This window comes from Sinocyclocheilus anshuiensis, unplaced genomic scaffold (genome assembly GCF_001515605.1).
Source record: "Sinocyclocheilus anshuiensis isolate Anshui unplaced genomic scaffold, SAMN03320099.WGS_v1.1 scaffold873, whole genome shotgun sequence".
In the NCBI taxonomy this organism is placed as follows: domain Eukaryota; kingdom Metazoa; phylum Chordata; class Actinopteri; order Cypriniformes; family Cyprinidae; genus Sinocyclocheilus; species Sinocyclocheilus anshuiensis.
The window spans coordinates 274,740-295,204 of NW_015557103.1; the positions used below are offsets into that span (position 1 = coordinate 274,740).

At 37.7% G+C, this 20,465-nt stretch overlaps 1 long non-coding RNA gene and 1 pseudogene across 1 annotated transcript in view; one reads left to right on the top strand and one right to left on the bottom strand.

The window, feature by feature from the left end:
- LOC107677629 (IQ and AAA domain-containing protein 1-like) overlaps positions 1 to 16,193 on the top strand; it is a 53,590-nt pseudogene extending 37,397 nt beyond the window's left edge.
- LOC107677630 (uncharacterized) overlaps positions 10,238 to 20,465 on the bottom strand; it is a 12,913-nt gene continuing 2,685 nt past the window's right edge. The window contains exons 3-4 of the long non-coding RNA XR_001632867.1: positions 13,255 to 13,351; positions 10,238 to 10,314 (exon numbers count right to left, since the gene is read on the bottom strand). This is a non-coding gene — a long non-coding RNA (uncharacterized LOC107677630). The remainder of the gene's footprint in view (positions 10,315 to 13,254; positions 13,352 to 20,465) is intronic.

Genomic DNA, 20,465 nt, shown 5'->3' on the forward strand with positions numbered 1-20,465 from the left:
ATTGGTTATAAAAACTGAAAACAGAAGGGGAACAAGTAGTAGGAAAGAGAATAATTCTGAAGCGATACTTATGTGCCTTGCTGATGTCCCTGCTCGGTGGAGTCAAATGGTAGAGTCAATGGTCTTTACACTCTTCGGTCTTCACACGAGGGCTGCCGCGACCGCTGCCGCGGTATAATAAGCTTTTTATATTCGTCTAACAAAACTCAAATTTAATTCAGCTGGATACACTTTCCTATTTATCACAACAAATGGCCAAGCAAAGCACACGACACTGACCAGGTATGCGACACAGTACGAGACCAAACGATTTCAGCACGTCTCCACACAGTAAACAAAACAAGCGTTTCCTAGCAACGACAACTGCGCTAAACACTGAGACAAGAAATAAATACACTTACAAGCTGCTTTTAACTTCTGCTGATTGACTGCTTCTCTCAAAGAGTATTTCTTTACACTGTTTTGCTGGCGCTTGAACACACTTTCCTGTTTATCACAACAAATGGCCAAGCAAAGCGCACGACACTGACAAGGTAGAGTACAGTACGAGACCAAACGCGATTTTGACCCCTGCCACTGTTTACACTGGGAGATGTAATATGTTAGACACCAGTGCACTGTGAGAGTTCTGCAGTATAGGGATTGTGTCTTTGGAAAGTGCTGGGAGTGTCTTGAGTGTCAGGGTTTGGAGCTCAGGGGGCTGACTGACGGATGTCCATGTGGAGCACAAGAAATCATGGCTGGTTTTGAACGCTGTGATGTAATAGAAGGTTGCGTCAGATACTCGGCATGACTGATCAGTTTGCTCTCTTGTTTGCAGTACTCTTTCTCCTGTTCTTTCTCCTAAACTTTCTGTCTACGTCTCTTTTTGTCTTCCCTCTAGGACCATAGAATCTCTATATGAGGAGCTTGTAATGGAAGGCTTCATAATCAGGCCAAAGAACATCAAGTTGTCAGATTACATTGGCAAAAACCAAACACAATCATCACTGAGATTAGTCACATCTTTTTAGTCTTGGATATTCTGTAACTACCTGTCCCGAAAACTGGTTTCATTTGGTCAATTCCGCATTGAATGAAATGATAGTTGTGGAAAAGGATTACTTAGAATTGAATGTGCACCAGTTCAAGTGGGTTTGTGTTCGCACTGGTGTGTCGGTAAGGACACCGGAGGCAGGATTCAGTTCCAGATTTTAATAAGTGATTGAGAATTAACAGCAATTGACAGCACAGTCAGACAACAGGGCATTTCTTGTTTAGGCACAGGTTGTGGACATTTGTATAGATGTGGTCTGAAATTAACAAGGAATTAACAGAGATAACAATCAGTAGACAGTAATAACAATAAATCGACATAATAGGCAAGAAACAATAATATATAATCATATTCTTCAAGTATTTAACGTACTGCAATTAAACATAATTGTAGTACTGTGTAATGCCGCTAGGTGGCACATGAAGCGCACAGATAGAAGTAGGTGAAAGGTCATTATATTTTGCTGCATCAAGTAGAACGGTAAATATGCATAATGGCACGTAATTAACAGTCCACACGATATACAATATTCAATACTATGAATTTAGTACCTATAAACATCACTTAAATATATGAACTGAAAAATTAAACTTGTTAAGAAGGCCATACAGCAGATGAACACGCGAATTGCTATCGCTGCTCCAGTGAGTAAACAAGCTGCTCCAGTGAGTAAACAAGCTAGCGATAATGTACTAATACAATTATACTGTCACTTGACAAACATAAATAAAGAATCTCCTAGTAAAGTATATCAAAGCACACTTACATTGTTTCAATGACTCACGAAATAAATGTCCACCTTATGGAAAATTATCGTTCTTGTTCAGCCTCAGAACACTTGATGCTCCCTTCTTTTCAGTGAGCGATCATTGACTGACGTCACACAATAACAAGCACTCTTATTGGCTGTGACTTCTTATCAATAGTTCAATCAAAAATTATTTCAGTTGTGTATTAATTAATTGTGTATTATTTCAGGTTCTTTTGATGACCAGCATACATCATATTTTTAAAGTGATCCATAGCCAATATCTGCATTTACACTATACACTTGGCTAAACAACCCAATGCAGACATACTGACCTGGAAAAGCTGAAAAGGAAGTAAAAATGGCATGATTTGCAGTGAATGCAGACAAAATGATAACATAAGCTTTTGATTGCCCCAAAGGCTCAAAAGACACAAAACTTCAGCATGACTGCACTGGGTTGAGCCTTCGTCCTCCATTGCACCATTAAATAAAAGTGATCGCAGCTGGTGTCCACCTGAGTTGACATCATTTGTCACCGTCTCAAATTTTATTCTAACTGAATTGTCTATAAATGGTGTACATATATCTGAATAAATGTGAAGTATTTAAATAAAATTAATTAAAAGTATAACAGTATGTCAAGTATAACCAAAAATGTTGTAAAACAATGAAGAACTATAATTATACTTAGTAAAGTTAAGCATATTTACATAAATGGATAATTTAAATATTTTTTTTAATTGGAAAATTTATGATAAAAAAACGTAATTTATTTAACTGTCACTGTCATTTTTTTGTAACTTACTTTTATTTATGTATGTATGTAATTATTTATTATTATTATTATTATTATTATTGGACAGTCAAATCATATAGTCCACTGTGTCAGTGGTACCAGAAAAGACTAGATCTTCATTTGGCACAAGAAGTTGAAGGCCCCCTTAAGAATCATTCCCTCCCCTCTGTTTCCTGGCACAGTGTAATGCCACATGAAAAGAGAGACTCTTGTCCCAGTTCAATGGCTGTGGTCACACTTATGGACTCCAAACTGCCTCTAGTCATTTGTTTACTAAACATTTCGGTATTCCTGCTGATAATTCTTGGAAATAATTAGTATAGCTAAATCACATAAAGTACATAAAGTCCAATTTCAGAGCTGTAGCTTTGACGTGAACGTTTATTGTACATTGAGGGGTCTTTCCTAGAACAACTTACAGACTGCTTTCAGTGGTTTTCATGTGCTTCTGTTTCTTAAAAATTCACAAGCACATTGAAATCAGACTTAAATCAGTCGTATATCAGTGTAAATTATTTTTTATGATGCAGTGCACTGCCCAGTGGTTCAGACTGGGCTTTACTGCTAAAGCGACTTGATCACAGACACGTGTGCAGTGCTGAATCACAACCCTGTGAACGTGTGTGTGTATCACAATGGATTTTATGACTCATCAACGGTTCAACAGCACAGCGTAGCAACCTCATGTTGCTCTAAAATGGCACAAAATATGAAGCCTTATAATTTTGTTTCTTTTCTTACAAGAACAGGGTGTGGCATTTAAAGTATAGAAACCACATTGACTGCTATGTGATGGAACAACTTTGTCACTCTGACATTGTTTTTTTTATATTCCATGGAAAGCAGGGTTGTAACGGTGGCGTGATGCAGTGCTGGCAAGCAGCCAGTGATGTCTGATGTTTGATAGCATATGTAACTGTATTCTACACGAATACAGTTACCTGGGCACAACATTGCGGCAAGCAGATATTGAGCCCATGCCATCTCTCTCTGATGTCAGACAGCTCATCGCACTGTATGGCATCCTGCCTCTGGGTGAGTGTAACCAGCTCTGACTAGTCAGGCCTAGTCAACTCTGCTTCCCCTTATTTTAGTCATTATGAAAATGCTCAAAAACACCTGGTGTCTGGTACTAACTACTCTGGTGATGTCACTATAATGACGTATGTTTTGCTACTCTGCAAAATGAGAGATAAATATTTATAAATACAGTTTTAAAATGCAGAACGCATCCACAATCTGCATGTCGCAAATTGTGGCATTCAGTGGAACAAACAGTCATAATACAGTCATAACATACTAATTAAAACCATATTCTATGGTTGAGTGCACAAAAGTGAGTGCTCAAAAATATTAAAGTTTTGATTGTTACCTTTTAATTAATTTAAAATTTGAGAAATTCTTTAAAATGTAAAAATTAAAATGTAAAACACTATGATGCAAAAAAAATAAAGACATTTTATTTGAAAACCTCACATGAAATCTATAAGAACATACAATCTGAGAATTAACAATATTAACAAAAACATTAATATTACTCTTTAATATTTTAAAGCATAATGAATTTTTCATGCTGCAGTGGTTAATCAATAGGCATTGCATAGTCATGTTTAGCAATGAAATCCAGTCCCTGATCGTGTGTGTAGATATGATAAATAGGCTAAATATATTTTACAATATAAAAAATTATATATTTTATTTTTACAGTATTTTGAAACAGTTCTAACTTATAGATGTCTGCATAATTTAATGTGTAAAAAAAATCTTATCTAATCTAAAAAAAAAACAATAAAAAGTTTTGTGCCTGTAGTAAAAACTGTTTAAAAACTACATTTTTTTAGAATTTAATTATTTTTTTTTTTAAGTATCTCTTCCAAAAATGGACAAAACTGATGCGAATGCATTATGAAGCACCAAACAACTTGAAGCTATAAAGCTGAACAATTTTTGAGGGTGCCCCAATGGCACCATTGCACTAAAGAACCTCTAGGCAACTTTATAGTGGCTCACATCAATTTTTTAGGAGCAGTACTATTAGATCCATGCACTCGGTTGGGTGTGCGTGTGTCAGAGTAGGTGCAGAACGCACTCTGTCTGGCCTTCTGAACTGTACTTGACCTTAATAAGCAGCTCATGGACTTTTGTAGCTTTCTCTGGAGCGAATGCTTCATTGCCATAGCAATGCCTGGTGTCCCATATCACAGTATCAACACCAACATTCACGTTATACCACTCACTTCTCATTTAATAACCCAACCTGTGCTCAATGGGATCAGCAGAGGGATCAAGGCAGATCATGCACACGCTGTCCTGGTGGGCTGTAACCTTAACAACAATTTGCAGGGAGAGTTAGACTCTCCCTCAGTGATTCGTAGCCCTAGGCAGAAAAGGGTTACCACAGAGTTCAGTGCTAAAACAAGACACCTCAGTCAGCAGCAGCAAAACAAGCACACACAGGAGTTGGGACATCTATATCAAGATCTCTGTGGTATAAAAGAGTGCGATGTCTCTCCAGAGGTCCCTCATCACGGCATTCCCAGAGGATAAAAAAAGTGTCTACACTGCAAGTACAAATCTAGCTCCTAATACAACAAAAGCAAATTAATCATTTTCCAAAGTCTGCATGAAATGAAAATTCACCCTGTCCAGCACCAAAATAAATATAAACCAGCATTAGCCAACATAGAAATTCATTCTGTTTTAAGCTTGCTAAAAAGAGGAATAAAGAGAGAGAGAAAAGATTCATCATTAGGTTCATTATTATTCTACTTTCTCACTTCCTACTCAGTGTGTGCTTTTCTTACAAAACATAAATCCTAGTTTTCTATGTGTTTTTGATAGTTGTTCTGCCCTGGCCTGAGGTTTGTTTCTCTGTGTTCTCACTGAAGAGATTGAGTCTTGTTAGATCTACCCACTAGATTTGAATTTCTTGTGTTCTTTTCTTTTCTTTCATGTGTTACTACCTACCCATCCTGAGAAATAGAATCACTCCCACCATTAAATCTGATTTGAGCATATCAAAGCTGGCAGTTGTTAATTGGGATATGGCGGCAGTTCTATGCCATTAATAACCGAGCGCACCACTGATGCTGGCGCGCGGGGTAAATCAATTCCGCGAGAGGAAAACAGATTTACACGCGAGGAAACGGGAGCCCGCGAGCTCATTTCAAACCCTCGCGCGCGCGTGATGTCCTCTGCGCGCAATACAAGCCCTCGCACGCGCATGATCATTCCCCACATCCTCGCGCTCGATCTTCCCTCACCTGCTCGCGCGAACACTTTTATTTTTGTCAGTCGTGGGGCGGGGCTTGCTATTTTAATTGTAACCTCAAATGTCATTGGTTATTCCTCTTTTCCGGAAGTCAGTTTTGGAGGCCTGTGTGCGCTCGGTTATTAATGGCATAGAATTGCCGCCATATTGGGACAGTGTGAAATACATGAACTATGCACCATGTTTAGAACAACCACTTTTAAGGTGGTTGTAAAAAAGCACAAGTTTCTCACAGTATCCCTCATTGTGCTTATCTGTAAACCATTTTATACTTGATAAACTTTGCAGACATTCTGAAGTCAGATGGACTTCCTCCATAACACAATGGCCCTTTTAATGGAGCTGTCAGGAGAGATTAGGAAGTGTAATTCAGTTTTGAATAATCATGTTTAATTCGTGGTGCTAGGGAAATGCACACACGGATACATATTCATTCATGCATAAACATTCAACAACTCCATTCTGCACACTTACAATGCGCAATAACAGTATGCACTTCTCTGATGATGGTGAAGTCCATGGTTTTGATTGTGTAGCACTGGATAGTTAATAACATATGAAACTTTTCCTATGAGACACAAATGGGCGTCCTCAAGGGGGTGCTCACTGGCCTAGAAATTTGAACTCTCCATTGAGCCACATGCAAAACTCGGGATGTTTATTTTACTGGAACCATTTGTACACTAGAACGTTATTTTGTTCAATGATTAATTCCAAGGATTCATACCTGAGATACAGCTGGAACTCCTACAGTCTTTATACATATTGTTTTAAATTCTTATTCAGCATTCAAAAACAACTGTGATCCAACCTAATTATCCAGTTGAGACAATAGAGCCTTTATGTATGGTAAAGCAGTATTCGGGTACTGTATCTTGATAGCTAAATTCATTACCTTCTAAGTAGTAGTACTTCTAAACTTTTACTTTTATATAATGAACAAATACAGCTGCAGCTTTGGCTTTGCATTCATTCATACTTTTCAACTACAAAAAAAGGAAAAAGTAAAGCATTATAAACTCATTATAAAAAAGCATGCACATAAGCACAAAGAGTATTATATCATGCATGCAGTTGATTATGATTTTAGACATGTTAATTCTAATCTTAAATTAAATTCTAATATTATTTAGGATAGTTTTGAATTAGGATGTAACCTATGCTCTACTCATGCAACACACAGCTGGCACACTGTGGTGATTTTTCTGTTTCTATCGCCCCCTGCTGGTTATAGTCTTTAAGGGAATAGTTCACCCAAAAATGAAAATCAGCTGAAAATGTACTTGCCCTTAGGCCATCCAAGATTTAGATGAGTTTGTTTCTTTACTGGAACATATTTTGATCAGTTTAGCATTACATCACTTACTCACCAAAGATTACAATAATCCATGAGTAATGAACATGACTCCAGTCCATCAATTAACATCTTGTGGAGTGAAAAGCTGTGTGGTTTTGAGAAACAAATCCATCATTAAGGGATTTTCATTTTAAACCATCACTTCTGGCCAAAATATGAGTTCTTACAGTATAAACTTATAAATGGTGCTTGATCTGTGCATATTTCTCTCCTGATTCAGATGTGGCAACTTTTTTACTGAATAAGCAATTTTAAAAATTAAATACATCTTGATGGATTTGTTTCTTACAAACACAGCTTTTCAATTCGCAAGACATTAATTGATGGACTGGATTGTGTTGATTACTTATGGATTATTGTAATGCTTTATCAGTTTGGACTCTCATTCTGACGGCACCCATTTACTGCATAGGATCCATTGGTGAGCAAGTGATGTAGTGCTAAAATTCTCCAAATCCATTCTTATGAAAAAAACTAATTCATCTACAGTACATCGTGGATGGTCTGAGGGTGAGTAAGTTTTCAGCAAAACTTCATTTCTGAGTGAGCTAATCCTTTAAAGGGCAATGGTTCCTGGTTATCACTGAGATGTCAAAGAGAGCTGGAAATTTAAGGAAAAGATACCCTTACATACAAAATATGAGTCTGTATCACTACAGTGCTTTCTATGCTCTCAATGTCTACCTCTTATTTCAGGGCAGGTTACACATGCTTTTTTTCACTTCAAGGAAAAGTCCACCCAAAAAAGAGATTTCTGACCTAATTTTCTCACCTTCATATCATTCCAAACCCGTATTATTGTGTAAAACACAAAAGAAGAATTTTGAAGAATGATACTGCTCTTTCTATTTAATTAAAATGAATAGACAGAGACTTTCAAGCTTCAAAAATGATACTTAGGCACCATGAAATTATGTTTAGAATAGCCCATACAACTTAAAAGCATTGTAATATCTGCTATAATATTCACTAAAACTTTGTTTGATGAACGAGTTTATGGAACAAGTTTATCGAATAACAAGTTTTTATTAATAATACGTTTTTATTCATTTCCCTTCCAGTGAGCATTTAACATTTTTCTATATATATTTTAGTAAGTGAACTGAACTCAAGAACTGGATCGTTTCTAATTTGTTAACTAATCATTCAAAGCAGTTTTGTGAAGTGAATTAACTTAATTTGTTAAAAAGATCCAACTCAAAAGAATGAAACAGACATTGCTACTTCTATCATGAACTCTCAAGAATGCAGCAAGGAGAGATGGGTGGATGCCAAGATATTCTGAGAATAATGTCTTAAAGGTGACATATCATGAAAATCTGACTTTTCCAGGTTTTAAGTGCTATAATCAGGTCCCCGGTGCATCTACCAACCAAGGAAACATGAAAAAGATTAACCCAGTAACTTTGTTTTGGTAAGCCTTTTTCTGCAAGCATCTGAAAAAACGAGCACGTCTGATTTCGCTCCCCTAGTGACATTGTAAAGGGATCTCATTATAATATTACCACCCCTTAATCTGTACATTTCCACCCATGGCGCTGTCATTTTGATTTCGCAAGCGACAACGGTGTACCAGTTCTAATGCCATGGCGAAAGTTTGAGCAAAACATGCTAATTGTTCTGTTATTGGCTGCACAGACGAGCACAGAACACTATTTAGAGTCCCAGCCTCAGAGGAGACAAGAGAGCAGTGCATTTATTGATTTATTTACTGTATACTGCTGCTGCCACACAGATCTAAAATAAACATGCAATTTATTTCCTTCGGATGTGTGCGCTCAGAAAACCGTATATCAGAAGTTTAAACTCTTGGTTTAAAACGCATGATTTCAGCGCGATAAATATGATAATCAGAACCAAAACAGATGTTTTTAGCAGGTACACGCTGTAAAGTCACAACCCTATTCTGAAAAAGGGGGCGGGGAGCAGTAGCTCATTTGCATCTAAAGAGACAGGCCCGAAAAACAGCATGTTTCTGCTTCCACTCAAAATAGGCATTTTCAGAATGATATAATAAATGATCTGTGGAGTATTTTGAGCTGAAACTTCACAGACACATTCTGGGGACACCAGAGACTTAGACTGCATATTGTAAAAAGGGGCATAATATGTCTCCTTTAAATATAATGTTATCAAATATGGACCACCGGTATACTTTTATAGTGCTTTTGGGACTTGTTGAGAACAGAGACGTGATATTGCGCAGCACCTGCTATGTGCAAGCCTTCCATCTGTGTGGACGTGTTTGTTTGTCCAAATGTGTGTGTGTGGCCAGATGTTTGTGTGTGCACCGGTAGACATTTGTTTGTGTATGCTTCTGTTTGTGCTTCTGTGTGGTCTCACTCTCAAAAGGTCTCAAAAGGAGCCCTTTTACCACGGCATCCATCAGAAGGATCTCACAGCACCTGTGTTTTAGCCCCAGAGAGCCATTCAACTATTGTTCTTCTATTACTGAGCACCGGCAGCCAGAGCAATCAACCTTTGCTGACATCTGAGTTCCTAATCAAATGAGTATAGAGTTCACAGTTCCTCCCCGTCTTTAGATATAAGTTAATGATTGGGTGAGTTGTATTAGAGTTTAAACAGCTGGAGTCAAAGGGGATTTTCCTTCTTTGTTACAGCAATATTATATCGGAAATCATCTGGCAATACTCTTGAGATGACTTTTAATCATTTACTCTTATTCCACTGGTGTGTACAGACGGTTATCTGATATACAGTATTTGTGCAGAATAATGTCAGTAAAATTAATGATAAAAGTGTAGGAGGTCAAGATCGACGATGGGAACATAGAAAGGGTTAGAACACAGAAGATACAAGATATTAGAATGAACACTCACTGCTCCCTCTTCTGGTCTCCATAGGCTCGGAGTGCATCCATGAAAGAGGACCCCTGATCCGGGCTCTGCTGCTTACGGGGCCGGCAGGTGTTGGGAAGAAGATGTTGGTCCATGGCCTGTGCACCGAGACTGGGGCAAACCTATTTGACCTCTCCCCAGCAACGGTAGCTGGCAAATATCCAGGCAAAAGCGGACTGCAATACCTCCTGCACATGGTCTTCAAGGTGAGGAGAAATCATCTGAGGTCTCTCTCCAAATACCTCCTGGCAACGTAGAAAGCCAAGATTCCAATGTTGAAGCTGCATGAGATTTTTTTAGCTCCATGTGTCATAAAAGGTGATCAATCAACATATTGACTGACTGCTGTCATCATCTATTCATCTTCTAAAATGGAGTGAAATGTTTTTGTTTATGAAAAATATTCTGGCATGACATCCATTAGTACTGTACATAAATAAACTTGTGTGTTTAAACTAGGAGGCCAAAACTGTATCTCCACATTACCTCTTCCCTTTAGTAATAAATCACAGAGCATAGACAGCTCATATCAATAAAGCGCTGTGAAATTTGTGCAGTTGCCCGCCAGGAAAGTTTATTGTGACCATTAGGGATGTGACGAGATCTCGTGGCACAAGATACGTGACGATATCCTCGCAATACAATTTGCAGTGTTTACATTAGAGCTGCACAATTAATTGTTTAAAGATCGCGATCTCGATTCAAACACAAACACAATCTTATTCCTGAATGACAACGATTCAGCTATGTCTATAAGATCGCGAGTGTCAGTTGGAGCGTGAGAAGCATGTTTTGTCACTGCCCATGTTAATGAATCATTCATGCAGCTGCTGATCCAAAAAGAGCAACACAAACAATTTTTTCAACCACACATCATTATTTCTGTGTTACAGACTTTTAAATAACATAAGTTCAGGGATAAAAGTTTATAGTTTGGGTATAAACACTTATTCTCTACTGTAGCGATCAAAACGAAAGTATCTTAACACTCGTATGTATTGTAATGCTTATACTCTTCCTTCAGGAGGTGGCGACAACTGCCCATTTAAAAAAAGTATTTGTCATTGAATCATTCATTCAGGAGATTCCAATTGTGAAACAGGTCTTTATGAATTGAGACACTGACTCCTTCATTCATTTTTTTTTTATTTTGTTTAAATTAATATTTTTTTAAAAAGACTTAAGCAATGAACATTTTGTCAGAACCACTAGTACATTATGTTATTTTGTTTAGTTTTCTAATCTTTTTTTCTTCAGAATCGTGAGAGAATCGTGATCTCCAATTTATATATTAAAAAAACATGATTCTCAATTTATCCAGAATCGTGCAGCTCTAGTTTACATGTTGTTTATTGCTGCATATAATTCATTAAAATAGAAGTTTAATTTCATAAAGTACAAGTTGATTTCAAAATGCCCCTACATTTTTTGCATTTTGTGTTTTTCAGTTGAAAAATCTCGTCTCGTCTCGTTCTCGTGAACCCAGTCTCTTGTCTCGTCTTGTGGGATAAGTGTCTCGTCACACCCCTAGTGGCCATATTTGTGTTCTTAAGAGAGGGAAATACCAGGTTTGGAAGTTCCACTTGAAGAACTGTTCCTGAGAGCATTTGGCACAGCAGATAAACAAGACAGGATGTGGCAGGGGGATTCTAATATTCTGCGCTCAGCATTGTGTTGGATGGTGGTCTTTCAGCACCTCTCCTAATGCATGCTGGGAATAAAACCAGGTGCCAACATGACTTCCTGCTTGCTTAGTCATTTGGAGATTAATCTGAATTTGAACCAAATTCTGCCCAATGTAAAGCTCTCTGTTACAAACAGTAGAGAAAGGTTTTACTTAAGTACATTTACGGAAGTTAGTTTGTATACTGTTCCTTTCTAATCTGTAGCTTCTGATGTTTCTGCTGTGGAGGCCAAAAACAAATCCGCAAATCCAGAAGGCTAACTCAAATATGTGTGGGAAAAAGACCTAGTGCTTTCTTGAATTACTGCTAAATGAATGAGCAGCATTTCAAATGGAGTCAATCCCCAAATCCATTGATTTTCATTATGGAACTGAATCTGAGAAATCTTGTGTGGAAATATGCAGTGCTGATTAATTCACTATGGACTGTATCATAAAACAAAAACTTACAGAGATTTTAAGTTCATAGCAGTACTAAAAGAGAGTTATAATACTGTATATTGACAGTTTCCAAACATACAGAAGCCCACAGAGGCCATATTTGACTTTTGTCAGGAAAACAAGACTGAGGCAGAAACATACTATTATAGTATACTAACTCTTACTACAGAATATACTATGTATATACTATGCATAGTATGAAGATTTTATGCATGCAGAATACCAGAAAACCTATACATAAAACCATGTGTATATAACATTAATATAAAATATAAACATATCAAATAAGCTAAAATATTATTATTTACTGATAATATCTAAGTGTATAATCTTTTAGATGTATACACACACTAAATAAGTCTGATTTCAATTAAATTCATTTTGATTTAATTTTATTGTATGTTCAGACTCCCTAGAACCCTCGGACCTTAATTTGAAAACCCCTGTTCTAGGTTATATTGTGCAGTATTTGACTTGTATCAGCCACAGTGTATAACATTTCTTTCTTCACTTATTATTTGATCAGAAAATAACATGACTTCTGAGTATCTTCTTTAATAACTATCTTAAATTATAAAACGGTTATCAAGTGTGAGGTTAAAGGTATGGCCTATATCTTACCAATATTAAAAATATAGTTACTGTAAAATATAGCATAATCTACCAAAATCTAATTAATAATAATAATTTGTATTATTATTAACATATTTATTTGTTTGTTTGTTTGTTTGTTTGTAGAATTTCTTCACAAAAAATGTTCTGGTACATGGGAGAGGGGTTTATGCTCAGATGGCCAAATGGTCCACCCATTAGAAATTAAGTTTGGCTCAATAAACAATAAAAATTAGAGGGAACATAGTTTATTTACAGAAAACTTTGTTAATCATTAGTGAACAGGACGCATTGTTTTCAGTCAAATGATATTAACGCATTCACTTCACTAATGTGGTACCATGTGTTTTGGGGGCAGTGCTGATTACAGTCAGTGTTGTTTCTTTTCTGGCTGATAAGTGATTGTTTGTGAGTGAGAGAGCTGAGATGATTGTTTGTGTTGTTGTACCGTTTGGCCTGCGTTGGAGGAACATTGTCGTGTTTTGGCATGTGGCTCGGCAGCTGCAGACCTCAGTTATTTGGATTGGCGACGCTGAGAAAACATTCTACAAAAAATGTCCAAAGCTGGAGAAAGAGGTTTGTCTACCGGCAGGGAAAAAAAACATGTCAGCTTACATTCACAGTCATTAGAACACTTACTAAATAAACATAACTTTGAACCCATCCCTGCACACAAGTCTTAATACCAGACCATCAGCTGTGATATTCTTCTTCATTTGTTTAGTCCTTCATTCAAAAGTCATTCAGTGTGTGCAAAGTCAGTTTTTAAAGCTGTTGTCAATGTGAGGAGGTGGCCTCTGCTGACCTCTTGTGGTTAAAGATGAAGATACACTGTACTAACATTAACAGAGTGCTGCAGTGATGATATATTTTTGTAGGCCAACCTGGAAATTAGCATCACCCAGATTCAATCAACAAAAACTCAATAGGATTTTTTCACTGGCTACAAATGAACTACAGGTCCCAAATAACTTCTGTAGTCCCATTTAGCCACTTGTTAGCAGTCGCTTTTTCACTTTTCACAAGGGGGTACTGATTTTTATGTTGTGGAATAAAACGTGAAAACATATTGAGCTTGTGTTAACCATAGGCCTTATTTCAGGCATTTAACCAAAAACCCCATTCAAAAAAAAAATGTTCCATTTGAGACAATGGAACCAGAAGTGCTAAAATGCCAAAACATTTCAAGGTTTTGGACAAAAAAAAAACACATCCCTGTATAACTCTGTTTTCTTCAGTTCAGCTTTTTCTTCATTCTGTTAATTCTAGATGGAACCCAAAAGACTAAAGAAAAACCTGCCAAAGGTCCTGAGGACCGTGTGTTAGTGGTGGGGACGACTCACAGACCTTTTGATGCAGACATAAAACCTTTCTGTAAAGCTTACAAGAAGATCATTTTGATCCCTAGGCCAGATTATGCTTCAAGATTTAGTAAGTAAACATCTGTGTGTGTTTAATTTTAGTTTTATTCTGAGACTGCTTTCACATTTCAAGTTACTGACATATTTAGATCAGTTTGCATCACTAAAATCTAGGGCTGGGAATCGATTCCAAAAAGAATCTATTCGGAGGCGTTGGGAATCGAGAGTCGATTCCATCAAGCCTTTTTCAGTTCAACAAATCTTATCTATGGGTGCCTCTCAAACGGAAGGTTGCATCCTACGAAGGCTGCACACATTTAAATTCACGAAAATAAACTGAAAGAAAACGAGTCGGTACTGAGATCATCTGAATTTTAGGATGCAGCCTTCCTTTTGAGAAGCACCATTCACCTCCCTCATGCTCGCTAAAAGCCTTAATTACAAGAGTTGTGAGATAAAAGATTATTTTCATTTTTATATTTTATTACCATTCGCCTCCCTCATGCTCGATAAAAGTGATTAGAAGTCATTAGAACCAGTTTAAAAAAAAAAAACGATTCAGAGGTTATTTTACGGTGGACCTGGCTTGTCCACAATTTTGAGCGCTGCACCACAGAATATATATATTTGTTATTTTACATTTCTGTCAGCCAATGATAATTATAAAAGAAAACATCCCGAGCATAGATCAGTGGCTGAGAGCGCATCTGATTGACAGATAAACCACGAGCTCTATCAGTTATTGTTAATGTTCTGGTTATTTTGTTTCAGTGTACAGTTTGTTAATTTTGTGCAAAGCATACAGTCAAAGTAAACTTCATCATTCAGCTGAACTGTGCACATTTATTTTAGACATTTCATGTCATGTTCAATTCATGCGATAAACGCATGTTCCTGCTGAGCTGTGGACTATGACTAATTTCACGATCAAAAATTTCAATTTCAAAGCAGACAAAATTACAATTTATGTATCTTCATTATTTTATTTTTTTTTTTTTACAAATAAAGCTTCATATTATGAGAAGGATACTTTCTACGACCTTTATCCTGCAGTCATGGTGAGATTATATTCATTCAATCTAAAAAAACAAGAATCGAGAAAGAATAGAAAACAACAGTGAGGAATCGATTCCAGAATCAGGAATCGGAATCGGACTCGATTCCAAAAATTTCGGAATCGAACAGCCCTACTAAAATCTGCTTCATTGTATGTAGTTTTTTTAAATCTAGATTATTGTGTACATGATTTTACAAATGTATCTTTTATGTTTAGCTCTGTGGAAGGAGCTGCTCCAAGCAGGTGGTGCTCAGCTGGGCCCTAAGCTGGATTTGAGCTCTCTAGCTAAAGTAACAGATGGTTACACTCAGGGACACATCCTTCAGGAGATCCAAATTGTCCTAAACTCTCACCGCCTCAACCAGCAGACCAAGAGACCCCTCACTGCGGTGGAGTTCATCCCCCCTCTTGCAAGACAAGACCCTGTCTACAAAGAAGAGGAGGCGGCCTTTAAAGTAAGTTTTTTTGTGATGCTTTCTGGAGGGGTGCATGTGTTGAACCCAGCTATATGTATAATGAGTGTACATTATATTTGTATTTTCTGTATTGATAGGCATGGTACAGCCGGACACCTCTAGGCAAAAAACGGGCACGAGCGGCCAAGGCCAGTGAGGAGGAGGGAGATCACAAGAAAGGGAAAACAAAAGGAGGAAAATCACAAAAAAAAAGGAAAGGAAGGGAAGACTAAAAAGAGAAAGAAAAAGAAGTGAAAAAGTTCATTTTTTAATGGATGCTCTAAACTTTTAAACTAACAAAACAGCTGACACAGGTCATCCAATCAGAGCCTAAATTCAAACACAGCCACAGTTTCTCTTCTGGCCAGCAGAGGGCATTAGCACATCTCCCAAAGGAGAGTCTACTGTACTTACTGTATGTCTACAAGTATGTTTAATCCTTTCCTTTGTTACTCAATCAGTACATTTTGTGGGGTGTTGTTTGTTTGTTATGTTTGACTTTGGTTCTCATCTGTGTGTTTTGTTAGCATCATGTCTTCTCTTCAGTTGTATTGATGGCTAATTATGATATTTCATACTTAAAGTTTTCTGCTGCAAATTTGGCTATTGTTTTTTAGAAAAAAAAAAGTTTGGTTATATAGTGTTGCGATGAAAATTATCATGATATCATGTGCAAGTACAAAGCTGGGTGTATTGGTTAATATTTATGTTGTGTTCTTAAACCTGACCTGAAGCCAGTGAGCCATTAAAAGATGAACCTTACCTGAAAAATTCTCTCTTGATAATTTCCTGAGATGCGCATTCAGATTCCAAAACATTGGAATCTGAATGTGACACTTTAAAATATAATAATGTATAAATGTCATTGTATTGGATAACAAAATATAAAAACAAGGGTCAATTAATATATAATTAATTAATTAAGACAAAAAGCATTTGGACATTTTGTGTTTATCAAACTACATAGTTGTCAAATGACCATGGGTGCAGTTAGTTCAAAATGATTATGAAATGGTTAAAGGGATAGTCCACCCAAAAATGAAAACTCGTCATTTACTCACCCTCATGTCATTCCAAACCTATGTGCATTTCTTTCTTTTGCTGAACACAAAATATATTTTGAAGAATGTAGGTAACCAAACAGTTTCCGTTCTCATTGACTTCCATTGTATTTTTGTCCATACAGTGGAAGTCAATGGGAACAGAAACTGTTGGAGCTAGCAACATTCTTCAAAATATCTTCTTTTGTCTTCCACAGAAGAAAGCAAGTCAGGTTTGGAATGACATGAGAGAGAGTAAATGATGACAACTTTTACATTTTTGGGTGGACTATACCTTAATTTACTTAATTGAAATAAGTGAAAATGAGATGCCACTTTGAAATGAAATACAAAATTCTGTCATGATGCAGCATAGGTTCTAACTCAATCTGGCAAAATCACATCATTATTCACATGGTTCATCTGATTGGTTTCTTTTCAAATCAGCAGCCAATGAGCTTGCTTCTCAACATTCAAATACTTGGCTAGTGTTTGCTGTAGCAGTTGCAGTGCGTTTCAGAAACCCTCCACCTTCCCCAGCTCCACCTGTATAGATCTGCTACGGGGTAATTTCATGTATGTTATACATGGTGGTTATTTCATATATATTATATGTGCAGCAGCAATATTTCTTGCATGCTCATAGCAGCATGTCTGAGGATGTATTGGCAGTAGCAAATCTCGGTACTTGCTCTGCCACAGCAGCAGCAGCACAGCAGATCTATTCCACCAAGACCAAACACATTAACGTTGCCATGTATATTACCATATTAAAGAGGTCCTATTATGCTTTTTCACTTTTTCAACTTTAGTTATTGCTTCTCAACATTCAAATACTTGGCTAGTGTTTGCTGTAGCAGTTGCAGTGCGTTTCAGAAACCCTCCACCTTCCCCAGCTCCACCGGTATAGATCTGCTACGGGGTAATTTCATGTATGTTATACATGGTGGTTATTTCATATATATTATATGTGCAGCAGCAATATTTCTTGCATGCTCATAGCAGCATGTCTGAGGATGTATTGGCAGTAGCAAATCTCGGTACTTGCTCTGCCACAGCAGCAGCAGCACAGCAGATCTATTCCACCAAGACCAAACACATTAAGGCATGACATTTCCTGACCAGGCGCCGAGTGGTGCCAATCACAACATACACTGGCCCTGCTAACCAATCACAGCACATTACGTATTTCAGAAGGCGGGCTTTCATTTGATACAGGAACTATTCGAGCCGTTCATGCCAGACTGGGGAGAGAGGTGTTGTAATAATGTAAAATATGTGAAAAATAATGTGTTTTTCAAACAACCTAGTATGAGAGCCTGTTCTAGTACACCCCCAAAACAAAATCAAGACTTTGTAAAAGAGCATAATAGGACCCCTTTAAACGCTCTTGAGTGTCACGATCACCAACTGGAGTGCCCTTGATAACCACCAGAGGGCACTCCAACAATACCTCTGTCATTCGGTCTTCATTTCCAATAATCCTTTGCCCAGACTCATCAGCACTCATTGTTTGCACCTGTGTCTCGTTAACAATGTCTGCTCACCCTATATAAGCCTGGTTCATATTTGTCATTCATTGCTAAGTCTTGTATGTGTCAGTACTGCATTCCTAAACCTTGTTTCCTGGTTCTTCCTTGTCTGGGTCTCTGCTATTGTTTCCCTGCCTGTCTCTGGATGACCCTTTGCCTGTGTTTTTTTCCCTGTTGCTATTGTTTGGACTGATTGCCCATATTAGGACCTTTATCTGTTTTGGACTTTGATTGTGGATTACCCCTTTAATAAATACTGCATCTGAATTCTCAAACTTTGTGTACCTGTGCAGTTTCGTTACACAGAGTTGTCCTGACAGAAATTCATTCATTTTAAAGTATGGCTAAAAATTCACCCCAAAATGTAAACGCTGTCATCATTTACTCACCATCATGCCATACCCATGTGGCTGACTTTCTTCTGCTGTTACGCAGAAAAGAGAAAGTCGTGGGTTTGGAATGACATGAGTGTGAGTAAATGATGACTGATTTTTTTTTTTGTTTTGTGAACTGTGCCTTCAGTAGTTAAAAATACGGCTTCAATAATTAAATAGGTCCGCTTTATCATTTGTAAAATGATTTGTAAAAACACTGAGAGAGCAAAACAGTTTATTGGCCCATGTAATCTTCAGCCATACTGTATCTGCCAGACGGGCTGCAGTGCGGCATCTCTGCCCAGGTGTCAGAGTATTTAGTGTTCAGCACTTATGAGACAGCCTGTTCTGCCAAGCAGCTGACCCACTTCCCTTCCTTCTTTAGACTCCTCTTCCCATGGGAGCGGATGCCTGTTTTAAATTCCTTCATTCTCAGTAATGTGTCTCTTACCCCTTGTCTGCAACATAATCAACTCCCTCACTACTTATCCCAGGTCATTCTTGGTGTGTTCCTCTCTCCTCTGTGTGTGTGTTGTTGTTGTTGTTTTTTTGGCTTGCCTTGTTCTGTCTGTAACACACTCCAACTCTGATCCTACCGGATCCCCTCCTCCTCACCAGGTTTATAGGGCATGACAAACACAGTCACCTCAGTGTGCTTTTTGTAGCTTCAGCTCACATCTAATTGAATTAAACAGGAATGTATGTGTGTGTGTGTGTGTGTCTTCTAACCCAAAGAACAAAATGAGCCCTAAAGCTGGGTGACATGGTAAGAGAGGAGTATGTTTTTTCTTGACTTCCTAATTTAATTGCGAGATGTTGATATGCACATGCCCAAATGCACTGGCTTATATTTGCTCACCTAATTACTGAAAATAAAAAGATGATTTGAAGTGCAGTGCTCTTCATACTCTTTTTAATTAAATGCCTCGTTTGACTGTGCATTATTCTCATAGGTCATTTCCCCTACACATTTCTCCCCTTCAGGAGCGCTAATAATTAAACATTATTCAGATTGGATTAGTCAGATGCATCTTTTTGTCTCACTGAGACCTGAGAGCAGACCTTTCTCGCCCTGTGGCCGTTGCTGTAAAATAAAGTACAGCAACTCCCTCATTTCAAGGAGCCTTTTAACCATTGTTTTGCAATTACTATTTATTTCCCTGTCCTGTGGCTCCAGGGTCCTGGGCTTTCTTATGCAGGACTGCTTTTCCTGCAGCAAGTGGTGACCTCTGAGGTACTGTTTATAGTGATGCAGCCTGCCCGTGCCTTTACAACTTTAGCAACCCTAGGTTTGGCCTAGGGGCTGAAGGGTGAGACAGAGCCATTAAGAAGTTGTCCTTGATTTAATGGAGACTGTTAAAGTGAGCCTTCAAAAAGGCCAGATGACGAGATAACTGGGAAACTGACCCACAGGATAGCCTCTCTTAGGCTGTCACATTTGACTATATCCCTGTGAGCAGAGTGCAGACTTTACTCATTGGGAATGTACATGAGATAGTGAGATAGTGTACTGTTTTGTAATGGCTTTTTTTATATAAAACGATAAAAGAATTGGTGGCTTAAGGTGTTACTCTGAAGAAGCAGAAGATCATCTGACAGAACTCAAGCGCTTTCTAAATTGGATGGATGGATGGATGGATGGATGGATGGACGGATGGACTTATACCTGGAGTAATGGCTGCTCAAAAATTCAGTTTTGGCCACACAGGAATAAATTACTTTTTAAAATATATTAAAATTGTAATCTTTCACAATATTGCTGTTTATCTGTTGTTGTTGTTGTTGTTGTTGTTGTTGTTGTTGTTGTTGTTGTTGTTGTTGTTGTTGTTGTTGTTGTTGT